Source organism: Anthonomus grandis, chromosome 19 (assembly GCF_022605725.1).
Source record: "Anthonomus grandis grandis chromosome 19, icAntGran1.3, whole genome shotgun sequence".
Lineage (NCBI taxonomy): Eukaryota > Metazoa > Arthropoda > Insecta > Coleoptera > Curculionidae > Anthonomus > Anthonomus grandis.
The window spans coordinates 3667044-3678733 of NC_065564.1; the positions used below are offsets into that span (position 1 = coordinate 3667044).

General features: G+C 40.0%; 1 protein-coding gene across 1 annotated transcript in view; it reads left to right on the forward strand.

Annotated features, from left to right (window-relative positions):
* The window catches only part of LOC126747189 (serine/threonine-protein phosphatase 4 regulatory subunit 1-like), a 59515-nt gene that overhangs the window by 9687 nt on the left and 38138 nt on the right, over nt 1-11690 (forward strand).

The following is an 11690-nucleotide window of genomic DNA, read 5'->3' on the forward strand; positions in this document are numbered from 1 at the left end:
AATTAGTCAACAGAGCCTGAGTGGAAATTAAGTTCGGTATAAAATGTAATTCAAAGAAAATAACATTCTGAGTAATCTTTGAAAAAAAGGTATCCACCTACAAAACAGAAAGAGACAAAGTCAACCCATCTTCCAGCGATTGCCGAAATCACTGTGTATCAAAATCACCTGAGCATTGAAACAAAATTATTGAAGTTTTTGCACATGATAAACACAGGATCTTGATATTTAATGTTAGTTCTGGCACGATCAAGAGCAAAAGTAACAGTTGCATCTGCAAGGAAATGTGACCAAGAAGAGTTGAAGAAGCTATGTGACCATTGGTCGTGATTATAACCTCTAACTGGATAGGCACCATCCTCTCTAAATATAAGATATTTCAAAAAGCGCCTTTGGATGTATCCAAGACGGTTAATATGGCATTCATAAGATGGATACCAAACCAGAGACCCATATACGAGCTTGGATCATGAAGATCATGGAAAGTCATTTGAAATTCAGGTGTTTTTTCTTCTTTTATTTTCGGATACGTCGATTAGCATTGTCACTTGCACGTTTTTTGCAATTAAAACTCGTCAAGTAGAAACTATGTCGTGAACATTAATTTTTTTTTAATGGAACATCCCGTATATCATGACATTTTTCAATTCGAAGATATATTCCGAATAATTTTCTATAGCATACCATATGCCTCAGTCAGCGGTTTGTCAAAATAGACAAATTACACATACGACATTAAAAAAACAATATTTATAGCAACTGATGTTCAATTTGTTGTCCATTTACTTCAATGCATTTTTGAAGTCAACAAATTACTTGCAATTGCACATTTTCAATCACTTGCGGATGGATTGGTCTCATTTCTTGTCGAATTCTTTTAATCATCAATATTATTTGATATCTTCACATAAACTTTGGACTTCTTCTAATGGGAAAAAAATCTAATCGAGTTATATCCGGTGACCTTGCTGGCCACTCAATCGGTTCTCTTCGTCCAATCCATCTGTTAGGAAAAATTGCATCAAGAGGAGGTGCCCCGTTTTGTTGAAATCATAATATCTCATTGCTAAGTATGTCAGCCTCCTGTTAATCAGGGAATAAAACATATAAATCCGGGATAAATTCAACCTGTAGAAAGAGTCCAAGGATTCGATTTACCACACATTAATTTTTTAAGGCCGTTGTGTGTGTGGTATTCTTGGGTGCAATAATGAGGATTTTTGGTTGCCCAATATCTGCAATTTTGCCTGTTAACGTGACCATTTCACGTAAAGGTGGCCTCATCAGAAAAACAATATTTCGAATGAAATTTTCATTGTCATTGTCAAAACTGCACTCGGCGGTCAAAATCGTTTTCTAATAATTCAGTTGCACTTGTACACAAGTGTTTTTGCCATTGATCCTACTGATAAACTCCAATTTCTGGAAATTGTACTCATCGCAACATGGGGATTATTCTCTATTAGGTCGTGTTCCCCAAATTTTGATTCAATTTTGCCAACGGTGGATCTAGTAATTGCAGGATGATCTGTATGAGTTGTATGGCTTCTACTCTCCTTACCTCAGCTCTAAATACAGTATATGCTTCAGTGAAGAGCTCAGAGTATGAAATGTCGAACTGGACATTTTCTTCCTCATAACTCTGAAACTACTTGAGATAATTTCAAGAGACTTTCATCATCTTCTGCGCAAATCTTCATAGCGTCTCCATAAGTGGGATATTTCAGGACTTATCAGAGGCGGTCCAATATTTTGCTTTTACGCAATCTTAATGTCTGGACACAAACGATATGGTACCACCGAGGTCGGATCTAAATAGAGGGTATTAAGAGCTGATAATACGTGACATCCGCTCGGGGTACAGGTCCGAAAGCAAACCGAGAACCGGACTTAGTTCGATCTCGGGAGGCCTTATCGTATTATCGAGCCAATTTCCTCGGCTAATGCCTTTCGATGCACCTTCGTTATTCTTTTAGCGCCCCGAGAGTGGGGCCCCCGGGGGGCACGAACGAGAATAATAGCGTCCGGGCAGATTTCGATCTAAATTGAGTTTCGGGCGCCGCCGAATTGGCCGAGATGACCACTTTTGCAGGTCAGGACTCAGGAGGAGGGAATGAAAACTCCCAGGACTCTCTTAATCTTTCATTTGGTACAGCCTCTCTAATAAATGCGAGCTTTAGCCTGAAATCTCTTCATAAGACTGTAATTAAATGAGAGATCCATGCTTCAAGCCATGACTCTCGATCCTTCTCATCCACCACAGCCTCCCTAAGAGGTGCGACCCCTAGTCGATCATTAGTGTTAAAATAAAAGGTCTTCATAAGACTATTATCCCTAGAAGCAATCCTAGCTGCAATCTAAGCGATCCTTGCTCCACCCCAAAGCACAGGGAGGATATTAAAAGTTGAAGTGTCGCATTTTCGCCACTACTAGAAGAAAAAACTCCGTTTTCCCATATCCGCGACTCTTTAACTTCGAATGCTCTCCTCCGGTTTGTTTACATTCTTAGCGTGGCGCGCCTATGATTCCCCCTCGACACCCCTCTTCCCAATCCGTCCCTCTCTCTTTCTCGCTCTCTTCTGTGTCTCTTTCGGTTTCCCGCCACGCTGCCTGTGTCGCATCCGGTCCCCAGGTCAATGGCTGCCGCTTGTGTACGACGCTCGGGGATCCCCCCCTCGTGCACCCCCAACCCCCTGCCCCATGGGTGCTGCGCCCCCTTCGCGACGCTTCTGAAGGACTCCGGTGAAATAGTGGAGCACCTCGGAGCTTTTTCTTGAGATGAGGTCAAGCACCGTGGGTAGAATCGTCTTGAGATCCCCTCCCTAATGCGTCGAGACACATTTTAATGGTGATTCCAGGCTTCCGCGGTCTAATTCTGGACACCCCTGCGAAGCCGCAAGAATGCCGGGAACGTGTTTGACACTTTTAATGTTAAAGGGAGATAGATCTGTAAATAGAACGGGATAGGGAGTGAATGCCCTGAGGAAAAATTTGACAGATCTAAGTCTGGTGAGCGTGCTGGCCAGTTGGAACAGTTATTGGGTCTAGGACTGGCGTTCTCCCAGGCCATAAGAAAGTCACTATGTATCTCAATTCAATCATCGTCAATCTTATGGGTGAAAGAGGTGAGGCAAAGCACCGTTGATAGTATCGCCTTAAGACCCTCTCCCTAATGCGTCCAGACAAATTTTAATGGTGATTCCAGGCTTCCGCGGTCTAATTCTGGACACCCCTGCGAAGGCGAAAGAAGGCCGTTGTTAGACACTTTTAATGTTAAGGGGAGATAGATCTGTAAATAAAACGGGACAGGAAGTGAATGCCCCGAGGAAAAATACGACAGATCTAAATCTGGTGAGCACGATGACCATTTGACACTTCCGAAACGTTGCTGGTTTGATGGAGCGGAACAAATGTTATTGGGTCTAGGTCTGGCGTCCTCCCGGGCCATTGTCTTCTCAAGAAAATCACCATGGAGCAGCTGTGTGCGAAAAAAAAACCGTTATGCAACTAAGACGCATTCAATCAGCGTCAATCTTAGGTGAAAGAACGAAGGTCCTTGCACCCCGAAATCTATTTTCGGTTTCACCTTTTCAAAGGGGGATGGATGCATATAAGAAAAAGAAACGCGTACGGGCGGGTGTGCGGTGCAGCTTGTGCCGATGGGGCACGTGCTGTAACATCTGCCGCACGTTTCCCCGAAGCTAAACACCTTGACGAGAGCGAAAGACGACCAAATGAGGCCGGATGTGATTTTTTGTGCCCGCATTTAAATTACTGTACAGGACGGGTCCAATCAGGCCCAAAAAAATGACACTAGAGGAGGCAGAAACTAGGGGGGGCATTAAAGGGTGCCTTCCTGCAAGGAGATTTACTAAAAAAGCTCACAGGGAGCAAGAGAACCAAAGGAAGAAAACCTCCTGACCTGAAGAGAACAAGTCGACGAATCCTAAGGCCCTTTCCAGAAATCTTGGAACTCGAAATAACCTGGAAATCCGCATGAATCCCAAATTTTCAACATTATCTTAGCGGAATCCCTTATAGGGCTCTGGTCAAGCCTCACCTGGCCCCTAAAATTTTTCTAGTGTTTCTGTGGTGTGCCCGTAATAGAAAAAAATAATTATTTTAAGCTCCCGGGACCGTTTTAATCCGCTCGGGGTTCATTAAACCGATCCGAGACATGTGCGAGATGCACCTTAAGCCCGTGAGGCACGCGAGCCCCACGAATCGAAGAAAAACGAGGTTTAGGGCACGTATAGATTGGGAACAGCCGTCGGTCGGGGGGCAGCTGGGGCCCCCGTGCCGCCGAAGGAGCAGATGGGACATGGACGGAGATTCGGTGATGCGATTTTTCGACAAGGTGCGACCTACAGGGTGGAAAAAGGACAATTTCAGGTAGTCGGTGCGAAAAGGACCGATTTTGCATAATAAGGATCATGACCGAAAGAAGACAGATGCAAGGGCAAGACGCGCTGTTAATCAATCATGTCGGTCTTTGCGAGGAGTCAGATAATAGAAGATGTACAAGACATATTGTGCAGTTATCCTTCCTTGGATTTTGTTCTTCATTTTATATACTTCACAATTATCTTCTTATGAGCTGATGAAATTGAAGAAGCTAATGAAATGTCAGGCTCTTCCCTCTGGCGGGATTTAGTGTAGAAACAAGTATAAAAAACCCTCCTTCTCTCTCTAAAAAAAATGCAAACAAGAGAGAGAGAAAAATATTAATAATAAAAACAGTTAAACAAGAAAACTGGGAAACATAACAAACTTGTACGAAATCACTTAATAAACGCGAGAAAAAAACCTCGTAAAGGGACGCTTCCACCCCCTAAAGGTCCCAAATTAGCTGAAATTACCGGACATTAAATGAAACTTGGCTTTTTCCCTTGTCCGTCCCTGGTTGGTGCACATCTGTCACCGTAGGCAGGTGCCAAACTCTGCCAAAAGTGCACCTTCACCGTCTCGTCGCCCCGATGGCATGTCAGACAGATTATCAGCCCCTCTTTCTCTCGGTCTCTCTCTCACACACCCTTAAACCGCTTTGTTTGTCTCTCTTTCTAGTCCCCCTTGTAATCCTTAATTCTGGTGCGTATTTATAAAATGAACGCTTCCGGTCTGATGAGACCCGAGGGGGTCGTAGACCGAGCGAGGATAAAGAAAGGTCGGGTATAATTGGGTTGCTTAAGGTTGGATTGCGGCGGGTATTATAAGAATATTAGAGCACGTACAACTCGACCATATCCATGTGGTAAAACCCCGATTAGTTCTATTTTTGATTAGAAATCCAATGCTGAAAGAGAATTTTCCATATTCATGGTAGTTTTTGAAAAAATGAGGAAAAACTGTTAAGAGGTTTTGCCTAATTTTCTGGAAAACTGTTGGACTTAGACATTATTTTTCTGATGCTCATTGGCATTATAAGACTTTTTTGAAGCTTTTTGGCAGTTTATTAATATCCAAAATGAAAAAATTCAATTTCTTCGAAAAAAAAATTTCAAATTTTGCACTCAGAAATTTATCTAATTTTTAAAAAATCTTCCATAACTCTTTTATTTTTTGATTTACGGCTAAATGTTATTCTTTATAATTTGTTCTATTTTTGATTGGGATTCTAATGCTGAAAGAAAATTTTCCATATTCCCAATAGTTTTCGAGAAAATGAAGAAAAAGTCCTAAGAGGTTTTTCCCAATTTTCAGGAAAACTGTTGGACTTTAAAATTATTTTTTTATTGCATCTGATGCGCATTGACATTCCAAACAACTTTTATTTTAACATTTTTTTTCTACAACCAATAGTTTTCCAGAAAAAAAAATAAAAACCAAAATTATGACCATTTTCCCATGGCACCCCTTTGGATTTTTTGAGCAAGACTTTTTTTGGGAAAATTGGGTATAACTTTTTTCTGGTACATTTTTCAAAAAAGTTTTATAAGACTTTTTTAAAGCTTTTTGGGTGATTTATTAATTTCCAAAAAAAAAAAATCAATTTTTTGAAAACAAAAATTTCAAATTTTTTACTCAAAAATGTATTTAATTTTTTAAAAATCTTCCATAACTCTTTTATTTTTTGATTTACAGCTAAATGTTATTCTTTATGAGTTGTTTTATTTTTGATTGGAATTCTAATGCTGAAAGAAAATTTCCCATATTCCCAATAGTTTTCGAGAAAATGAGGAAAAACTCCTAAGAGGTTTTCCCCAATTTTCAGGAAAACTGTTGGACTTAAAAATTATTTTTTTATTGCATCTGATGCTTATTAAGATTCCAAACAAATTTGTTTTAACAATTTTTTTCTTAAACCAATAGTTTTCCAGGAAAAAAATAAAAACCAAAATTATCAACATTTTCCCATGGGTACCCCTTTGGATTTTTTGACTTAAGAGTTTTTTGGGGAAATTGGGTATAACTTTTTTCTGGTGCATTTTTCAAAAAAGTTTTTGAAGCTTTTTGGGTGATTTATTAATTTTCAAAAAAAAATCAATTTTTTGAAACAAACAAAAATTCAAATTTTTTATTCAAAAATGTATTTAATTTTTCAAAAATCTTCCATAACTCTTTTAGTTTTCGATTTACAGCTAAATGTTATTCTTTATAATTTGTTCTATTTTTGATTGGGATTCTAATGCTGAAAGAAAATTTTCCATATTTCCAATAGTTTTAGAGAAAATGAAGAAAAACTCCTAAGAGGTTTTCCCCAATTTTCAGGAAAACTGTTGGACTTAAAAATTATTTTTTTATTGCATCTGCTGCGCATTGACATTCCAAACAATTTTTGTTTTAACAATTTTTTTCTTCAACCAATAGTTTTCCAGAAAAAAAATTAAAACCAAAATTATCAACATTTTCCCATGGGTACCCCTTTGGATTTTTTGAGCAAGACTTTTTTAGGAAAATTGAGTATAACTTTTTTCTGGTACATTTTTCAAAAAAGTTTTATAAGACTTTTGTGAAGCTTTTTGGGTCATCTATTAATTTCCAAAAAAAAAAATCAATTTTTTGAAAAAAAAAATTCAAAAATTTAATTTTTCAAAAATCTTCCATAACTCTTTTATTTTTCGATTTACGGCTAAATGTTATTCTTTATAATTTTTTCTATTTTTGATTGGTATTGCTGAAAGAAAACTTTCCATATTCCCAATAGTTTTTGAGAAAATTAGGAAAAACTCCCAAAGAGATTTCCTGGGCCACTCACAAGAGATTCATCTGCGGTGCATCCTTTGCAGGGGGTCCACAGTCATAACAGCCTTAACGAAAATAGACGGGGCCCCATTAATCTGTCAAAGAGACGCCGGGCGTCGCATTCCCGAGCTATTTCCGGAAAATGAGAGAGATCTCCGAGGGGCTTCAGTGATTTATGAGCTCGTAACCCAACTTTTCATCTTCATCGGTATCATTTGAGTCTTTAGTACCACAAGTCCTAAGTGGCAACGGTGCCATAGATGCGTTGCACTATCAAGGCCACGTACGAGCGGGTTCAAGGCGAAAATGCCACCGGTCGAATGAAGAGAGAACACGTGAAAGAGAAAAGAACAACAACCAAACAAGCAGATTATCTCTCTTTCCTCTTCTATGTTTATCACATTCCGACATACTGCCGGTGAAATAATGATCATGCAATTTTGCGTTTTTATATTTTTTTTCCTCTTCTTCATCTTCTTCTGCTTCATCATCATCGTTGTAGTCGTAGTCGGTTTTATTACCTTGGGTGGGTACACGCAGCAAAGTTCAATGGCGGTGGACCGTGGTGGGGGTTTTGCGCAGTTAGGTTTTACGGTCGACTTGAAGGGTTAAGGATCTGGAACGAACGAGGAGGATTTTTCCAGATTCCTATTGATTTCAATAAGACAACTTAGTCGCAGCGGTTAAAAATATAAAGGCATAGCCATGGCGTTTATCCTATAAAGAGATTAGCAACCCCGATTCCGCACCCTTACCCAAAGAAACGCCGAAAGTTCACCCTCGCGTTACAAAACGCTCCCGCCTTTTTTTTCTCTCGAAACACCTTTACCGAAAAGCTAATTGTGTAACAACCCCGTGCCTATAGGGCCCTCTTCCTTCCCTTGCCCTCCTCCTTAACTGATGTCGAGGTGTGTGTATAATAATGTAAGAAAAAGGGCCCAACCGAATCACAAATTGGAATGTTTGCAACCCCGCAGGGTCTGTCTGGACGAGCCGCATGATGGTTATCCAGTGGCGTGGCTCCAGAAATAACAAACGTCCGTTTCTACGTGAATGTTTGTCAGTGACCCAATTAATATTGGTGGACGGCCAGGAGGTTCTCGCATATTTTCGATATGTGTCGAGTCGCTAAACTTATATTATAACGCTCGAAACAGGAACAGAATCGGAATGCCGGGACAGTTTTATGTATATATATATATATATATATATATATATATATATATATATATATATTGTGTCGTCTAGAGTCTGATCGATAATGATTCCAGAGTTTGGTCTCGTCTTTCCCTCAGTTTGAATGATTCGAAGAAAACTGCGACACTCGGTGTGTCGACTCCCCCGCGAACTCGTTTGTCACTTTGTCTGGATTCTATTTCTGGACTGTCGGGAGGTGCTAACGAAATGCTTCAAGAATTAAAAAAAAAAAAGGTGCTCGGAAGTCGTTGCCTTCTGCGTGGTAATAAAGTACTAAAGCTTAAGGATTTTATATGGAGATTAATTGGGAAATCAACGTTTCTCTTATCATACTTTTCAACTCATAGAACGAGATTACCATTTGTAGGGTGAATATTCTTTAAAAAAGTCATCCATTAATAAGACCTCATTAATTTTCGTTTTTAGGACCAAAAAAAAGTAAATATGTACTCATAGATTTTAGTTTAAATTACCGTTTGTGAAGGAAGATCAAGAGCAGCTAGATCCGGCAAGTGGCAGGGCCAATGGGGCCTTAATGGGAAAGATGATGTTAGTATATTTGATATGTAGCGCCAATTTTTTGTTCTGTATACGGATCTTCTTCAAAGAGTATATAGGGCACTTGAGCCCTTAGTGCTGAAAATCCCAAGTGGTTTGAGGGTTTTAATGTCGAGAAGTGATCGTCAAGGTGAGTGTGCAGACTCACTCGATTCTTGGAAGAAAATTTCCATTTCTGGGTTACCACCTTAATTCTTTAAACGAAAATTCCCAGTTAAAAAGGCAAAAAATCGCTGAATAAATATATATTGAACAATAATAATATATGATGTGTTGCTTGGGATGGACCAAAAAAGAAGAAAACTGACCATTGATTTTTATCTGTGTTCGTCTGGTCAAATACTCCTTGATAAGACAACGTGCATTTCTTCTAAAGCCTAAATTCGTCAAGATCGCCAATAATAATTGATGATTTAATATGTCAAAGGCCTTGGAACAGTTATACCAAAGTTGTTAGTACATTATGGTCAGTCGTTTCCAAGATATCATCCATTACCAGGCAGTGGAACGGCTGTAGTCCCTTCTGAATCCAGATTCAACTGGAGCCAAAATAGCAAATCTATTCACATGAATCCTTATTTGATTTTCGAAAAGTTTCTCTGCTACTTTGAGGGTAGTAGGAGGAATGCTGATAGGCCTAAGTTGATAATTGACTTGATGTTGCAACTTTGGGTATTGGACCACAGTGTAGCAGTATAACCACGATTCTGTACCAAGGGCGTCCAATTTTATAGAAAGTAAAGCCTCCCTAGCTTCCTCGGGACATAGAGGAAGTTGGAACTCAAAATTTCCAACTCCTTCTTTATTAAATATTTGAATAGATAAATAAATAAACAATCAATTAACAAATTCGGTCATTAATGAAACTTTAATAAACAAACTCGAGCTGCATCGTAAACATGCACCGTTCGGAGGGTCAAAAAACCCTCGCGGCATCACCATCCGAAGAACAACAACATCTCGTTTACGAACCCGATCTGCTCCAGTTTATTTACCGAACCGGCACCAGGTCTACCGCCTGTGAGATGACGGTGTGCTCTCTCTCCGTCTTCTTCTTCTTCTTCATCTTCTTCTTCTTCATCTTCTTCTTGTGCTGCTGCTTGATCTGCGGCGGCGGCATCGGAATGATCTCGATGGTGGCCGCATTCCTGCGATCGGGAGCGGTGGGACGTGCGGGCGGATTGTTTGTGTCCATTGGGGCCCTCGGGGGCATTCCTCAATGGAATGTACCGCGACCCCGGACTCGAATCTGCCCCGTTGTCAAGTTTAATGCCGGTTTTCTTTGATTTTTGTCACACGTTTGTTTGTTTGCTGAACAACCTTCGGTCCAAGACAAGTCAGACAGAAGGATTGATTTCTGGAGAAGGAGAAGAAGACCAGGCAGAGGAGAGATAGAAGAAGAAGAAATTATGTGGATTGAGTCCTGAAGAAGAAGAAGAAGAAGGTGAATCTGATGGCACTGGAGACCTGACAATAATTGGCACCTTTTGTTGTTTGTTTGCTAAAGAATCTTCGTTCCAAGACGAACTAGAGAAAAGGAAGAAGTAGATTGATCCCTGGAGAAGAAGACGTTGATTCTGATGGCACTGGAGACCTCACAAGAATCTGATGAAGAGTTAAAGGAGTCCTGGAGTGGAAGATTAAATCTTAATACGTCCCTGGTGTGTTAAGGCGAAAGCCAAAAGTACACACAGAATTCATATGGTTATGCGGTGTCAACGGCTCGGCAACCGACTAAGTAACGTGTAAACAATGAGGCACGTGCAAGTTTCGTCTTTCCTCAGGTTCAACGGTTTTCCGGAATGTCAACGCGGCGGGTTTAGCGCTTAGTCGACTTAAGTGACTGTTTTTTTTTTTTTTTAATACGCGGAACAACCGGTTCGTTAGAACTGAAAATTAAACCCGCGACGGGGGTTTAATAAATTTATTCGGAGGGAGAAATCGGAAGAGTTGGCAGCGCGGTCTCGCGGTTGCACGCCGATCACCGTGGGAAAAGTCTCACAATTTACAGTGCCCGACTCACTTGGAGATTTGTTGGGTGCATGGCACATATCATCAGGAATTTTTTTTTGAAGCACTTTAAATGCCTCTCGTACAGTGACGTGCTCCTGTTTTGAGTTTCACGCAGATATCCCTAACGGTTCTCCAGAAATGTCACTTTGTAGGCAGGCATGGAAAGATGAACAGTTTCCTTGAACCAAAGGGTCTTAAGATCTTGATTTCTTCAAAAGTTCCATGACTGGCTTTGAACCCTTAACAATGTGGGTTAGGCCAAGCCTCCTCAAGGTTCTACCGTTTGTTTCATTTATTTACCCCAAGCAGTTTGCCTGAAATTGCACTTTTGCATAAGGAGCTGTAATTAAATTTGTTAGAAAGCGTTCTCTAAAGCAACCGTCGGCCTCGAATTTTCAGGATTTCTGAAAAACTAATGGTTTTTTCAAAAAGTTTATAAAGATATTATAAGGACTTTTAACCTTCTGCTATCCAGCGCCATTTAAATCATCTCCCTAACTAAAACAGCCAAGCAGCTACAGTCAAATTTGTCAAAAAGCATTCTCCAAGGCAAACCACGGGCTCGAATTTTGAGGATTCCTCAAAAACTAATGGTTTTTCAAAAAAGTTTATAGGGATAATAAATGAGCTTTCAACCTTCTGCTACCCACCGCCATTTAAATTATTTCCCTAACTAAAACAGCCAAGGAGCTACAGCCAAATTCGTTTGCAAGCAATCTTAAAAACAACCTTCGGAGTCA